Source organism: Elgaria multicarinata, chromosome 2 (genome assembly GCF_023053635.1).
Source record: "Elgaria multicarinata webbii isolate HBS135686 ecotype San Diego chromosome 2, rElgMul1.1.pri, whole genome shotgun sequence".
NCBI classification, from domain to species: Eukaryota; Metazoa; Chordata; class Lepidosauria; order Squamata; family Anguidae; genus Elgaria; species Elgaria multicarinata.
The window spans coordinates 7,517,480-7,533,793 of NC_086172.1; positions in this window are offsets into that span (position 1 = coordinate 7,517,480).

The following is a 16,314-nucleotide window of genomic DNA, read 5'->3' on the forward strand; positions in this document are numbered from 1 at the left end:
TCACCTCCAAATCATCCCCCCCAACTCACACACACACACTCAGCATCACTCACTCCAAACAAACACACGCATGGACATATGCATTCACTCAAAGACCCCATTCACCCATACATTCTCTCTGTCTGTCTGTCTGTCTCTCTCTCTCTCTCTCTCTCTCTCTCTTCCTGGTGCATCCGGAAGTCCGAACGTGGAGCTGCCCCACCCCCACCCCAGCGTCCCTGGCTTTGCTTTGGCTGGGCGGGCGTGGGGTGCCATCTCGCCCACCCAGGCCCATCTGAATCCTCGGGCCAGGACGGCTCACAGCCAACGCACGTGAGTACTGCTCTGTGCCCGGCGCCCCTCTTAGCTTGGCGCTCTAGGCAGCCGCCTGAGCGGCCTCTATGGTAGCACCAGCTCTGACTATACATGCCCCACGGGCTCCTGCCCTTCTCAGTTCTCTTTCGACCACCTTGATGAAAAGACATCTTGTCAGGAGCTTCTGGCTTTCTCTTGTGAGGAAATATTGCCCAAGCTTTTCATTTTGACATTTTTTCTTCGTCTTCCTTCTGTTTTTTCTTCCTAAAATAAAAATCTATTATCACTTTGTTCGCTTTTATTTTCTCCACGATCTCTGATCGCACCTGGGGCCTGCATGGCCATTAAGGCCCCATTTCACAAATGTACTTAATGTGGCAGCAAACTTCCCCCATCAGACAGACACTCTCTTTGTTTAATTTGCTTAGGGGAAGCGCACGTTGTTGAAACCTGCCATTTTTGTATGAGGTTTACTAAACAAACCAAATATAATTGGGCGGATCGTCTCAGAGCTATCCTCTGACAAAAGGCTTTGGAGACAGCAGATTCATCTGAGCCTCCTATAAAAACACCTCTGACAGACTCTGCCCATCACTCATCCCCCTTAAGATCTCGGACTCCAACTCTAGCCATGGGTTGCTCCAATCCTCCAACACCTGGGTACTCCCTCACTGTTTTGACAGCAATAAAGGTCTCAAAAAAGGCCAGTTCCATCAACCCATCAGGGGGAGTGCATAAGAAGAAAAAGAAGGATAAATGTTCTAAAAAGTCTTCCCCTCAGTTGGCGGCACCATTGCGGATCCCAACTCCTCCAGCACTGTCGGGGGCGCTGATCCCACAAATTCCTCCCTCGGTACTGATAGCTCACAAATGACCCACCGATACCGAGGTCAGAAGTTGTGCACACGGAGGGAGAAAATAGAGACCTCTTGCCTTCAAGAGCATTGACAACTTCTCAATTTCAATAACCGTGTACAACTTTTATAATGTTGGCACCAAGATCTATCTCCTGATTCAGTAGAGTCTGAATGCTCAGACCTTCATGGCAGAGATTTTTCTGAAAGAGCCACCTGAAGCCACGATCCCAGATCCCCATTAGGGATTGGGACAAATATTCTAACTGGTCACACACACCTTCACATCAACCAGTTGGGATGCTGAGACCTACGGCAACCGATCTTGCTATTTTGGTGCACCATCACCTCACTACCGACTGACTTCACCTCGACGCCAACCAGCTCCATTGGCTTCATTATCTAGACCTTCTGCAGAGGAGTTGACATCTTCTCGACACCAACCGCCCCTACCAACATTGGTATTGAGATCATTGTCAGAAGCCCCTTTTCGGGCACTTCCGGTGCTGCAGAGTCACCGTCTCTAAGGACTATGGAAGCAAGTAATATTTCACAGCTGAGAGTTGTTCAAGTTCAATTACCAGCTTCGCCTACCTCTCACCCCTTGCTTTCCCCACCACAGGTGGCAGTATAGGACTGACCCAAGGACAGGGAAGCCAATCCTCACAGCAGACCTAACTCTCCCTATTTAGCAGAGGATTACCAATCTGACACAACTTCATATTCTTCAGTAGCCTTGTCAGTACAATCACCTGACAACATTGCAACCACAGTGCATCATCTGCGGAAAATTTATATAATTTCTCTGACCAGATATTACACATGGCACAGATGCTGGGCCTCAAGACCCAACAACCGTGTGAAAAGATAAAGGACTTGATTTTCGATGCTATTTACACGGAGGCTGCAACTCCAGTATCTATTCCTTTCCTTCCTACTCTCCTTCACACCATGAAGCAATCTTGGAAGACCCCCGCTTCAATGGCTCCAACGTCAAAGAGTCTGGAGTCTCTTTACAAGGTACAAGAAAAAGATGCAAGTTTCCTTTTTAAGCATCCACCTCCAAACACAATAATGGTTGAGTCTTCACAGGGGAAAACTCAGAAAATGCATGCCTCTCCTGCCGATAAAGAGGGATGTCAGTTAGACTTGTTGGACCGACGAATTTATTCTACAACGGCTCTGGGCCTTAGAATAGTGGACTATCTAGCAATGATGTCACACTACCAGCTCTTCCTGTGGGAGAAAATGGACAGTCTATGTAACCATCTTTCTGACAAAGGGAACTCACTAGAGCCTTCCAAAACAAAGCTCTGTGTTTGTCCCTCCAACAGGCTTAACACAACACATTACTTGACAGACTGTGGAGCAAAGGCTATGGCTGGGGCAGTAGCCCTCTGTCACCACATCTGGCTAACCCTAGAGGCTCGCTCCAGAACTGAAGACCTTCCTTTCGATGTGGAAGGATTGTTTAACTCCAACACTGACAATGCCATGGAAGTCATCCAAAAAGCAGAGATGACGGCTAGAAAAATGGGGATGTCCCTGAAGTTTCCACCATCATATAAACAAAAGCATTGGTCTCAACAGCAGCCATATTACTACCTGTAGCAATATACCAAATGGGCATCCCGTTTTTTCCACCAACAGCAACCAAAGAAACAGCAGCCACCTAGCCGCTTTCGACAATCCCGCCAGAAGCTGGATCACATGTCAAATTGGCAACTTTGACTGACAAGTCTTCTCACTTTCACATCTGACCGGTCCTCAGCTTTTTGGAACTCTCCTTTCCAAGTTTCTACTGAATTGGACATGTATCACCACCGACACCTGGGGCCTTGATATCGTTCAGTTTGGTTACTTTCCTCCCCTCGGTACTGTGAGAGTAACTCCCCCTTCGAACATCTTGGCCCCAGAAACGTGATCCAGAAGGGCATGATCCAAGGGCATGATACAGAAGATGGCTTCTTCTCCCGTTATTTCAGAGGGACAGAGGAATTCGACCTATCCTAGATTTGAGAGGACTCAACGATTATGTCAAGACCAAGAGGTTCAGAATGACCGCACTCTCCTCAATACTGTCTCTTCTTCAGAAAGGAATCTGGTTTACCTCTGTAGACCTGAAGGATGCATATTTCCATATAGCCATATGGGGAAGCCATCAAAAGTACCTCAGGTTCATCATAGATACCAAAATATTCCAATTCAGAGTTCTACCTTTCGGGCTCTCCATGGCCCCCAGAATTTTTACAAAATATGTGTGTGTGTGAATGGGATGGGGGGGGGGGGACACCAAACAGCGGGTATGGGTGGGAGACAAGCTCTGGTGCTGTCAGATTTATAAAAGGCTTTTATTGGTATCCAGGAAGCTCAACGTTTCGGATTGTTAAATCCTTGTCTTGTCCTCATATTTTCCTCACTGCCTGAGAAAATTCAAACCCCTTCATTCAAATTCCACCATTTCATCCACAATGCTACCATTACATCCTGCAGCTCTCCATTCTAACTGGCCCTCCATGTGGAACAGATACTGTTCCTGAAAATGCTGCCTCGGAGGTCTTGGACTTCAACATCCTACCTAGCAGTCTAATTTTTCTTCTAGGACTTTACAACCACACTTCTCATTATTGGTGGTGCTGCTTGCACCGTGACCACTGACTTTCTCCTGCATTGCCGACCAGGCTATCTGCCCAGTGCATGATGTCAGCTACCTTTACAGCAGGCAGACACATTGTCATGCTATTGTGGAGGAACCCAAAAGGGCAGGTTCCCTTGGTTCGCTGAGTGGCGGTCAAAGACTCTCAAGACACAATTTCTCTCATCTTGGAAAAGTTTTATTACGAGCAGCCTGCAGTGCTGCAAGGTGGCAAACCCTAGAGGATCTGAAGGACTGCTCACTAGTTGCAGGCAAAGCTAAGATACCTATAGGGTAACATCCTCAGAAGCAACAACAGAACTTCCTCATATAATAAACCAATCAGAATACAGTTTTGCAATACAGTAACCAATGATAAACAAGGCATTTATGCATGTGCAGAGTGCAGATAATTCTAAGACTAGAAAAACAATATGTAGATGGTTATTGCAATCCTGGAACATCTGTTCCTTTGTGGTTGCTACTCTTCCTGTCCTCGCTGGGAGGCTCGCACTCTGACTAATGTGTCAACACTTCTTGTTGGTTGAGCAAGTGTTGCTCAATATATTATCAGCTACAGTTTGGATCAAATTGCTAAAGAACTTAATTTCTAATAGAAAGGGCTTACATCAAAACAGGGTGGGCACAGACAAAACAGCCCATTCACACATTTCCTCGACACTATCAGTTAAGCACCGGAAACTATTTTCTTTTGATTTACTCTCTCTAGTAAATCTGGAGAGAGTTTACTAGTTGTCATTGTTCATATTTGACTAGCAGGTGCAGCAGCATGGCTGGATTAACCACAGGGGTAAGGGGGCTGTAACCCTGGCCCACCATCTGAGGGAACCCACCAGCTAGCCAAGTTTCCCAGCCTTGAACTCATAATTAAAAAAAGAGTAAGTCTCTATTTATTTATTTATTTATTTATTTATTTATTTTATTACATTTTTATACCGCCCAATAGCCGAAGCTCTCTGGGCGGTTCACAAAAATTAACTAGGCCTTGTAGAATCCAAGATATGATGCAAAACATCCAGGCACATTCCAATTGTTTGGCAAGAAATGGAAAATTGTTTTGTCCAATTATTTTGTGAGAAATGAGCCTTCTATCACCTCTCAATATGTTTAGCCAATAAGTGAAATCAACATTTGGCCATAGAGATAAGTATGGAGTAAAAACTTTGCTATTTAAAGGACTCCCTGGCTCATTTTGGTTCTGAACATAGTGTAAGACAATTTTTACTATAGCATTTTTTATTTTATTGTATTTATGTTTTGCCTTTCCTCAGGAACAAACGGTTTTACCTTTTTTCCCCTCACAACTATCTTGTGAGCTAGGGTGACCATATCAAAAGGAGGACAGGACTCCTGTATCTTTAACAATTGTGTAAAAAAGAGAATTTCAGCAGGTGTCATTTATATGCCATAGAGATAAGTTCCATCAGATACCTGATGGAACGCCTCTCCCGACATGAACCTACCCGTACACTGCGCTCAACATCTAAGGTCCTCCTCCGAGTGCCTACTCCAAGGGAAGCTCGGAGGATAGCAACAAGAGAGAGGGCCTTTTCAGTGGTGGCCCCTCGACTGTGGAATGATCTCTCCGATGAGGCTCGCCTGGCGCCAACATTGTTATCTTTTCGGCGCCAGGTCAAGACTTTTCTCTTCTCCCAGGCATTTTTAACAGCATTTTAACAGCATTTAACAACGTTAAGTTTGTTTTTAATGGACCCCACAATTGTTGTTTTTAAATGGATACTGTTGTTTTTATACTGTTTTTATGTGTGTGTGTGTGCGTGTGTGTGTGTGTGTTTAAATTGTATACTTTTAATGTTTACTATTTTTAAATGTTGTAAACCGCCCAGAGAGCTTCGGCTGTGGGGCGGTATATAAATGTAATTAAATAAATAAATTAAATAAATATGCATGCAGTGCCTGGTGAAATCCCCTCTTCATTACAACAGTTAAAGCTGCAGGAGCCCTGCCCTCTTGACCAGATACAAAAGAGGGCAGGGCTCCTGCAGCTTTAACTGTTGTGATGAAGAGGGGATTTCACCAGGTGCTGCATGCATACAAATGACACCTGCTGAAATTCCCTTTCCAATACAACTTTTAAAGATACAGGAGCCCTGTCCTTCTTTTCATATGGTCATCCTATGTGAGCTAGGTTAGGCTGAGAGGTCGTGACTGGCCCAGATCATCCAGTGCCAAATGCGAGGCGTTTGCTAGTCCTCCTCAAGACAGAAAGAGGTCTTGAGCCAGTATATGTGTGTGTCCTGTTTGGCTGTTGCGTCTGAATAAGGCAGTGGTCAGTCTATATCTGTTTCTTAAATGTGAGTGTGTGTGCGTGTGTGAGAGAGAGAGAGAGAGAAAGAAAGAGGGAGAAAGCATGCTTCAAAGCGTGTTTATGTTTTCTGTGTCTTTGTGCTGTATATTGTAAAAAGGGGAAGCTTGTGATGGTGTTTCAGCTATCTACCATGGAAGAGATATTAGTCTTTGGCTTCCAAGAAAGCCGGGGGGACGATAATCCACTAAAATACGTAGTGAAAAATGTTTTCGCGTTATAATTGTACCTATTGGGAGCAGAGGTGGGGGCACACAGTCGCAGCACGCCCTTCATGGCCTTATCAAGCCCTGTGCAGCAGCTCCTTCCAGAAAGACAATAATGATGACGGCTCAAGGAAATATGAAATGCCACATGTTCCATCTCCAAAATTGCTACTTTACGGTTCTTGTCCTGTTACAGCCTGGTGGTGTTCTAAGGACCTGTGAAGGCTGTAATCAAGTCCATAAACCGTGTAATTTAGCTTTATAGAAAAGTATAGATGCTGTTAAAGAAACAATGTATTACACTGATTTAACTGGCACGTGTTATGTTTAATAGTTCTCTTGTCACTACTACATGCCTCATTGGTTACTTGAAGTAGGAACTTCTGGGTTTTTGCCAAGTGCTAGCATAAAATAGCTTTGCAGTTGGAACTATTTTATTAGGCTTCAATCAGGAATACAGTTGAACTATTTGCATCCTGTAAACAGGCTCTCTCCCACCCCCATTCATCGCAGTCTTAAATAATCTGCTTTGCTTTAATCTGCTTTCATTGACAGCTGTATTGACTAAGATCATTTACCTCTTATTTATGCTGAAATGGTTGACTGCAAGAGGATAGAAAAGCAAAGCCACTTCTTCTTTTGCTACATAGTTTCTGTGCTAAAAGATTAGATGCTTATTTTTTCCACTTGCTTGTCTAAAGCTTAGAAATTTCAGCCAAAACTTCACTGTAATCTTCATCTTTGTTCTTTCTCAAACATGTAAACTTTTCCATTACTAAAATCATCTTGTGGTTTTATTCATCCAGTCACTCAGCCTTTGTTCCCTGGATTGCTTTCAGCTGACTGCTACTTTACTCTTCTTGTTTTTCGCATATTAGGCATGAAAACGGCCATGGAATAACTTTATCTTGGGCTGTTCTGTGGCTGATTTTGGCCTTGTGAATGTACCTACCAACTTTCATTTTCAATGGATTTTGCAGGCATGAAGCAGAACTTGGGGATATTTTTTCCAGCTATGACATAGTTTCTTGGCTAATAATAATAATGATGATGATGATAAGGAAAAACTCTGCCTACTGATTTAGCCTTCTAAAATGTTTTGTTCTTCCTGAAAAATGACTTTCTGTTTTCTGTCCATTTGCCAAATGTATTTCTTCCTTTCTTTTTATGAAGTATAACATTTCCACTTTTCTCTATTAGCAGAGGGTAGTCCTCTAAAGCCTCAGATGATTCTGGAAAGAGTATATTAAAATAGGGTGACTATATCAAAAGGAGGACAGGGCTCCTGTATCTTTAAAAGTTGTATTGGAAAGGGAATTTCAGCAGGTGTCATTTCTATGCATGCAGCACCTGGTGAAATTCCCTCCTCATCACAACAGTTAAAGCTGCAGGAGCCCTGCTCTCTTTTGTATCTGGTCAAGAGGGCAGGGCTCCTGCAGCTTTAACTGTTGTACTGAAGAGGGAATTTCACCAGGTGCTGCATGCATACAAATGACACCTGCTGAAATTCTCTTTTCTACACAACTGTTAAAGATACAGGAGCCCTGTCCTTTTCATATGGTCATCCTAATTAAAAGTATCAGTACTTGGTTATATCTACTCTTCCTTAATATTTAGACCTTTTTTTTAATGGCTTGGGGGGGGGGGAATGAACCCTAAACATGTCATGTATTGCTAATAAGAAACGCTAAAGCATTTCATCTTGATGGATAATTCCAATGCAATTCCCCAAGTTCGCTGAGGAGGGTTATGATCATTTACCGAGCGAGCCTTTTAAGGAGATGGTTTCATGTGGCAATAGCAAGATTCCGAATAAACACGGTGAACTTTTCCAGCAACCCGCCTGGAACTGATCCTCTTTTGAAAGGTTTATAATGAAGAGGGTGATGTGAATGTTTTTAGTTGATTCTGAGAGGCCAATGCAGATTTAGATAAGGGAGAGAACATGGAACTAACTGAACAACTGACCTAAATAGACATCAAACAGGAATGTGATCCTTAGGGTGCATGTATCACAGCTGATTTCTTGTAGGATCACTCAGAGGCCACATACTTCTAAACAGAAGGTGTTTAGCGCCAATAGGGAATATTCATCTCCTCCATGTCCTGCTCATTAATTTTTGGAGCCATTTGGCTGGCCAGTTTTGGAAAGAGATGCTGGAATAGATGGGCCTTGTGGGGATCCAACAGAGTACCTCATTAGGTATGATTGCCCCTGATTAAGAATTCTGGGGTGCTGTACCTCATGGAAGAAGTCTGGCTTCTGCCCAATATTCCTCACAAGGGTAGCTCTTGAAACTAAAGGCCAGAGTGCTTAACTGCATGTAGATCTGCTTGTGAGTTGCCACTCCAGTTTCTGGATTCCCTAACTATATGTAGATCAACTTGCAAGCAAGCAAACACCTCAGCCTGCTACTGACAATAACATATAGCAGGGGTTGGCAACTTGTGGCCCTCCTGATATTTGGATTTACAACTCCCATCAGGTCTAGCCAGCATAGACAGTGGTGAGGGATGATGGGGGTTGAAGGCCAAAATCCCCGATGTACAGGGTCCAGGAGAGAGAGGTTGTCCTGGGGGGGGGGGGGGGAAGTGTGGTGATTTTTGCATGAGCTGCAATTTAATTGTATTTCAATTTTGCCTGATAGAATTCTATGAAACTTACATTTCTGAGATCAGCATGGCAACAGCTGCAAAACCAAGTTAAATATTTTAGCAGGCTTGCTATCTTCAAGACAAGGACGTAGAAAAAAAAAACAATGCAGAGGGAGTGGTTCAAGCTGGAGCAATATAGTTGAGAGGAAAAAAGGGGGCCAGTTTTATGGAAAGCATTCCTCAGTGCCAGAGCCTCTCCCATAATCCAACCCATTCTACTGCAAAAAAAAATCCTTGACCAAGATTAGCTACCCCTTTATAGTTTTTAAGCCCTCTGCCATATTGGAAATCATTGGGGTTGAATCTGTGTGTTGTCCCTCTCCTGCTCATAAGAACATAAGTACTGCCCCCTCCTGGATCAGACCCAAAGTCCATCTAAACCAGTATCCCACAGTTGCCAAAAAGGATGTTTCTAGGTAGCCCAGAAGCAAACCATGACAACTACAGCCCCCCCCCCACTCCTCCACACACAACCAGCAGCAATTGGTGTTCACTGACTATTTCCTCAACATGGAGGTTTCATTCAGTTATCATGGCTAATGCCCACTGGTAGTTTTATCCTCATATTTATCTAACTAAAGACATGTAAACCAGAAGCCATCATCACATTTTCTGGTAGTGAATTGTGATCATGATTATTGTATTTTGAATTGCTTTCCTATTCATCCAATATTCCAAAGTATGGAACTTTCCATTTTCACCACTGTCATGTCCTTTCATGGAACTATCCACCAGATCCCTGAGATCTCTTTCAGGCTTAATCGGAGCCAGTTCCGATCCAATCACTGTAAATGTAAAGTTAGGCCATTCTGCTCCAGTATAGAACACTTCCTTACATTGTACTTCATTTACATTTCGCTCATCCAGTTTGGAAAGATCCTTTGGGATCTCTTTACAGTCCACTTTGGTTTTCACCACCTCAAATAATTTGATGTCATCTACAAACAAATAGGACCACCTCACTGATTGCTCCTAATTCCAGATTATTTATGAATATATTAAATGATGCTATGAGCCTTGTGTGGTGCAGAGCGGTAAAGCAGCAGTTTCTGCAGCTGAAACTCTCCCCACGGCCTGAGTTCGATCCCAGTGGAAGCTGGTTTCAGGCAGCCGGCTCGGGTCGACTCAGCCTTCCATCCTCCTGAGGTCGGTAAAATGAGTACCCAGTTAGCTGGGGGAAAGGTAACAACGACCAGGGAAGGCAATGGCAAACCACCCCGCTATAAGGCCTGCCAAGAAAACGTCAGCGAAAGCTGGCGTCCCTCCAAGAATCAGTAATGACTCAGTGCTTGCACGAGAGGTTCCTTTCCTTTCCCTTTCCCTAAATGATACCAGCTTGGAAGACCCCACTGCTTACTTCCCTCCATTGTGAAAACTGCCCTTTTACTCCTACTGCAAGAGGACCTACCATTTTATGCCATGACTGCTGTGTTTATTCAGGAGTCTTTGAGTGGGGTTCTCAAAAGCTTTTGGGAAAATAAAAGTTGGATTCAGATTTAATCACATGAAACTGGATGGTAGAAGTGAACTTCCCCACCCCCCTCTCCCCATAGCAGCCCCTCTAGCCCCTGAAAATGCTAGATAGAAGCCCTCTGCTGAATAGGATGAGCTGTGATACAAATGGAAAGGTTAGAGAATCCACCCAGAAAATTGGTTGGAGGCCCCTTCCATGAGTGGAGCCCTTCCATTCACAGAAAGCAGATCCTGAATCTAAACTGTCAGGTCTACCAGGTCACCCCTATGCATGCTTATTAATAGTCCAAGTTCTCCAGAAAAGCATGGGACACGACTTCACTTTGCAGAAACCATGCTGATTTCTCCTTGACAAGGCTTCTTCTATATGCTAATTCTATGTTTAATAGTTTTTCCATCAATTTACCTGATTAACTTGACTAATTCCCCTTTTCATGCCTCCTACTCTCATTAAAAAACAGCATTACCTTGGTTACTTTCCAATCTTTATATAAGGAGAGGAATATTTTTCTCAGATCCTCTATGTCACAACTGCGTCATTTAAAAACTCATGTCATCCTTATCCACTGACTTGTTAAATTTTAATTCATCAATTAGCCCTTGAACATTGCCTCTGTTTTTATTTATTTATTATTTTTATTTATTACATTTTATACTGCCAAAGCTCTGAAGAACTTTTACTCAGTTCTTCAGACATCCTCCATAAAAAAAAATAGTTCAGGTATCTGTATCTGTACATAATGAGCAATATTTCCTATTGTTTCATGTGTGTTTGTGCCTGATGGGGATTCTGCGGCCTGTTAATGAATCTGCATTCAAGAGCAGTGTTGTATATAGCAGAAATGTGGAATCTCTTTCAGCCCAAGGGCCAAATTCCATGTTAGAAAAGCTCTTGAAGGGTGCATTCCAGTGGTGGGCGGAGCTGAAGGCCATAGGGTTGGGTCCAAAAATTAAAGCTCTTCCTGCCAGTAACTAAGCTTTAGGGGAGGCATTTCAACCTTTTAGACTTGGGAGGAAACCTGCAAAAAAGCCACCAAGTAGTCAGTGGTTGAGGCCGGGGGTGGGGGGTGGCCATCTGGAGAACCCTGGAGGACCAGATTTAGCTCCTGGGCTTGATATTCTCCACCCTTGGAGTAGCAAGATCGCTGGGTGGAATGACTACAGAGAGAGAGAGAGGGCCAAGGGCAGCAGGAGGTAGCCAGGCCTTCAACTGGTCCAGACCCGAGACCCACTCCCAACCTGCAACATGGGACCCACTTTCACAATTTTCTCCATGCCCAACATGGCAGCAACAGCATTGCCGCTCCCCATCTGGACTGATCACACAACCCACTTTTGGGTCAAGACCCACCAGCTGAAGATCACTGCTCTGGAACATCAGGGCTGTCTTCCATAGCTGGGAGGCCGGAGCCGCAGCAAACAGCCTATGTGCCTCGTAGGCAAGGGCTGGGTTACTAAGGAAGGGTGAGGAACAGACCGTGGCACAGGTGCTCTTGTAGATCTGTCAACCAAAGCTTGTCCTGTTCTGCTTCATTCTTCCCTTGTCCTTTGACTTCTTTTGGGAACAATTCCAGAATTGTTGTTTTTAAATGGATACTGTTGTTTTTATACTGTTTTTTATGTTTTTAAATTTTGTATACTTTTAATGTTTACTATTTTTAATTGTTGTAAACCGCCCAGAGAGCTTCGGCTGTGGGGCGGTATATAAATGTAATAAAATAAATGAATAAATAAATAAATAAATAAACTTTGACCTAGGTAAGGCAGGCACTATTTTTGACCTACCTCACAGGGCTGTTAGGCTAAAAATGGAAGGGGGGGGGTATTTTGTCTCTGCCTTGAGCTACTTAAATGAAGAACATGATACACATATGATGAATAAATAAACCAGGGGTGGCAATTATTCTGAATGCATTAACATGCAATACAATGATGTGGTGAGTTGTTTATCTAGATGAAATGGATTCCAGTTTCTCTGCTATTTCCTCATCCTCTGAGAATGTACACAGTCCGAATGCATCTTCTACATAACAGAGTTCTCTATAAAATACTTCATCTCATCTTTGGGGACAGGATTTAGCTGGGAATGGGTAAAGCCATTTCCACATTCTACGGAGAGCCATAGAGAATTACTGCTAGAGTTGTTGCTGCTGGCTTAGAGGCTCTGGGTTTTGGTTCTTTGTTTTTACACGATCTGCTTCTCACATGTCTGACTTCTCTCATCACTAATTGTCTGTGCTGATCCTCTCTTGGCCCAAAAGCCAATATATCAACAAATCAAGTTACATAATAATACTTCATTGCTTGCTGGAAAGCTTTCCTTTGGCAAATTGTGAAGGATAAGCATAGAGCAGTGGTAAAACACTCAAAAGGAGATGTTTCTTCATCTCATTCCTTCACCCCCTCTCTACCTCCACACCTCATGCTTGTTTTACATGTCTTTGTTGATCAAGTTCTCATCTCATCTCTGAAGCGGTTCTCAAGACCCTGAGTACAATTGCAATTTTCCTCATAAGGGTCACTTCTGTGCAGTAGACCCTGAAGCCTTGTGACTTAAGGGAAGAAAACCAACAGGAGTTCTAGTTTGAAAACTCTGTGCTGTATCAAAAAATTCTCTGGAGGTGAAAAGGACACCATGTTATCCCATCAGTTTCTTAATAGCAATTTAATTGCCTCCCAGTAAGGAGGCCAATTTGAGGGAGATTCAAATTCACAAAAGAACCAAGTAAAATATAGCAGACAGGGAGAAAGAAAAATCTGAGTTGGAAAGCAGTCAGGCTTTACTGCTTACAGGAGAAAAATAGTTTACATTTGGAAGAGTGCAAAGGGGAACGGTATAGGTGGGTTGGAAGGTTAGCAGGGAATATGAATGAGGCGTTAGAAGGAAAGGCACTGTAGGAGGTGACATAAGAGAATCTAGTGCCCCCCAGGGCTGGGCAGAGGGGGGCCCAGTGGGGCCAGTTGGCATGGGCCTATGAGTTTGAGGGGGCCTACTCCGAGTCCCCCTGGTAGAGGCAAAGGTGGACCCTTTGGTAAAGATTTGTTACAAAGTAGCTCTCCTGTGAGTGAACAGAACTGACTCCATTTTGAGACAGCCAAAAAGCCAAGGCGTCTTCACCCCCGATTTCCAGCAGAGATGAGATAAAAACACATAAAGCATTTCTGAATGTGAAGAAGTGATGTCTTGTACACATCTTGAATAAAAATGCTTACCATTGCCTTTTTTATAAATCATTCTAGTTCATATGTATTTAGAACTGATTAAAAAATACTTAATGAGCAGTTTGAAATGCGGCCTACATTTCCCACCTGGCCCGGGCCAATTACCAGCTTTGCCCGGCTCTGGTGCCCCCTCCCCCACTGCTGCCCCCAAGTTCAGCAAACAGATCAGAAAATTCCTAACATGTTTAAGAGGCGATCTAGTTGGTTTGAGGAATCATTGTGGGATCAATTGTATGAGCCCCATATTGCATTGGATTGAACATCCATCTAAATAGTGTTGAAGCATAAAATACTACAAAACTAAGTGCGCACTGTGGACCTGCCTTGTTTATGTCTGGTCCAGGGCATTTGTGCAATGTTCACATATGTGCTTCTAGGAGTGGTTGGTGACCTCCATCCTCTAAATCCCTTACTTTAGGAAAAATCATGATCTAGGTAATTACCGCTGTTTTGACATATGCAAACACACTGTCCTGTTATTTCCAGTGTAAACATCTGTGGAGCTGGCTAGGTACAGTGCGTTGCTAGTTTGAAGAGAGACAACATTTTCATGCTTCAACTTATCATGCCAGGTCTTTTTAGAACTGAAGTCTTTCTAGGAACCAAACTGCATGTTACCTTAAATAAGTGAATATTGATGATCTCCATCTCTTCACTGTGACTCCCAATAAACTGTAGTTAAAACATAGGTGATGTCACATAGAATCATAGAATAGTAGAGTTGGAAGGGGCTATCAAGGCCATTCAGTCCAACCCCCTGCTCAGTGCAGGAATCCACCCTACAGCATCCCTGACAGATGTTTGTCCAGCTGCCTTTTGAATGCCTCTAGTGTGGGAGATTCCACAACTTCCCTAGGTAACTGATTCCATTGTCGTACTGCTCTAACAGTCAGGAAGTTTTTCCTGATGTCCAGCTGGAATCTGGCTTCCTTTAACTTGAGCCTGTTATTCCATGTCCTGCACTCTGGGAGGATCGAGAAGAGATCCTGGCCCTCCTCTGTGTGACAACCTTTCAAGTATTTGAAGAGTGCTATCATGTCCTCGCTTACTTTTTCCCCCTACCCCACCCCAGCAACTGGCAGCCAATGAAATGGAGCAAGAGTGCTGAAACATTGAGCATGTTGATGTCATATGTCTGCTTTACTAAATGTTACCAGAAGATGTGGAAGTGTAAGGTAGTGGGAGCCAGGCAAGTAAGGTAAGACAAGATTTTGCTCACATGGCTAAAATGATCTGCATTTTTATCACCCCTGCATAGCCCTGATGCTGGTACCTTTTAAGCTGTCTCTGAAACATTTATTCCGGTACCTACAATTGTTCCCAGCCAAAGTTCCAAAGTCAATGACATGACACAGAGAAGAAACTGCAGCCATTAATCCATGCTTCAATTCAATTTATTTCTTTGGAAAAAACAGTGATGCAAATGTGTGTGATCCCATTCAATAAGAAATGTTACTGTTGAGTGAAAGAAGTAGATGGCCTTAAGTTGTTCGTCATCGGTTTTCCACAAGCACCTCTACATATCATATCCTCTATGTCAGTGGTTCCCAAACTTTTTCAGGTCACCACTCCCTTGGTTCCACAAACTCATGCCCAGCGCCCCCTAGCCTACACTATAAAAATCATTATTCAGAATAGCAGTTTTCAATGACCCACCAAGGAAGATAATAACAATAAAATTCAAAACCGTAGCAATTAATTGAATACTTTATTCAAAATCCAGTTGGTGTGCCCCGCTATGCTGGCTGCAAACAGAGGCGTTCACTCTCTTTTCCCTCCCTCCCTCAGCAAGCCTGGAGTGGGTGCTTCCCATTTAGAGGGGATTTTAAGAGTTGACGAACTTTTTTCTGTCTAAACATGCATAAAATTGTGCCTTTAACTTATCATGTCACACTAGCATGAATACAGGAATCAAATAGCATTTCCTTCTTCAGTGGAACACTCTTACTTAGGAGTAAGCACCATTTTGTTATAGGAAAGGATAATGTATTTTAATTAAAATTTAAAAATAATTATCTGCCACACGGTACAGAGTTTTCCTATGGAAAACCTGGCTGGGACTGAAGTAGAGGGGCACTAATTTTACTGTAGTTATTGTCTTTAAATATGGTTAAATATCCCAGTTACCTAGAGTGACTATATGAAAAGGAGGACAGGGCTCCTGTATCTTTAACAGTTGCATAGAAAAGGGAATTTCAGCAGGTGTCATTTGTATATATGGGGAACCTGGGGAAATTTCCTCTACATCACAACAGTTAAAGCTGCAGGTGCCCTGCCCTCTTTTAAATCTGGTCACTCTAGTATAGCTCCTGCAGCTTTAACTGTTGTGATGAAGAGGGGATTTCACCAGGTTTTCCATATATACAAATGACACCTGCTGAAATTCCCTTTTCTATGCAACTGTTAAAGATACAGGAGCCCTGTCCTCCTTTTCATATGGTCACTCTACAGAAGCGAAATGTCAAACATGCAATGATTAGAAAGAAAATACATGTGCACAGTATGCAAAATACTCTATAGCTTAACTGTTTCTAAACAGTGAGACTAGGCCAAAAACAACATTGTAGACCCAGAAGCACTTTGAAAGGTTTCAAAGTTGTACTTTAAACTTACACCGGCCCAAACTAG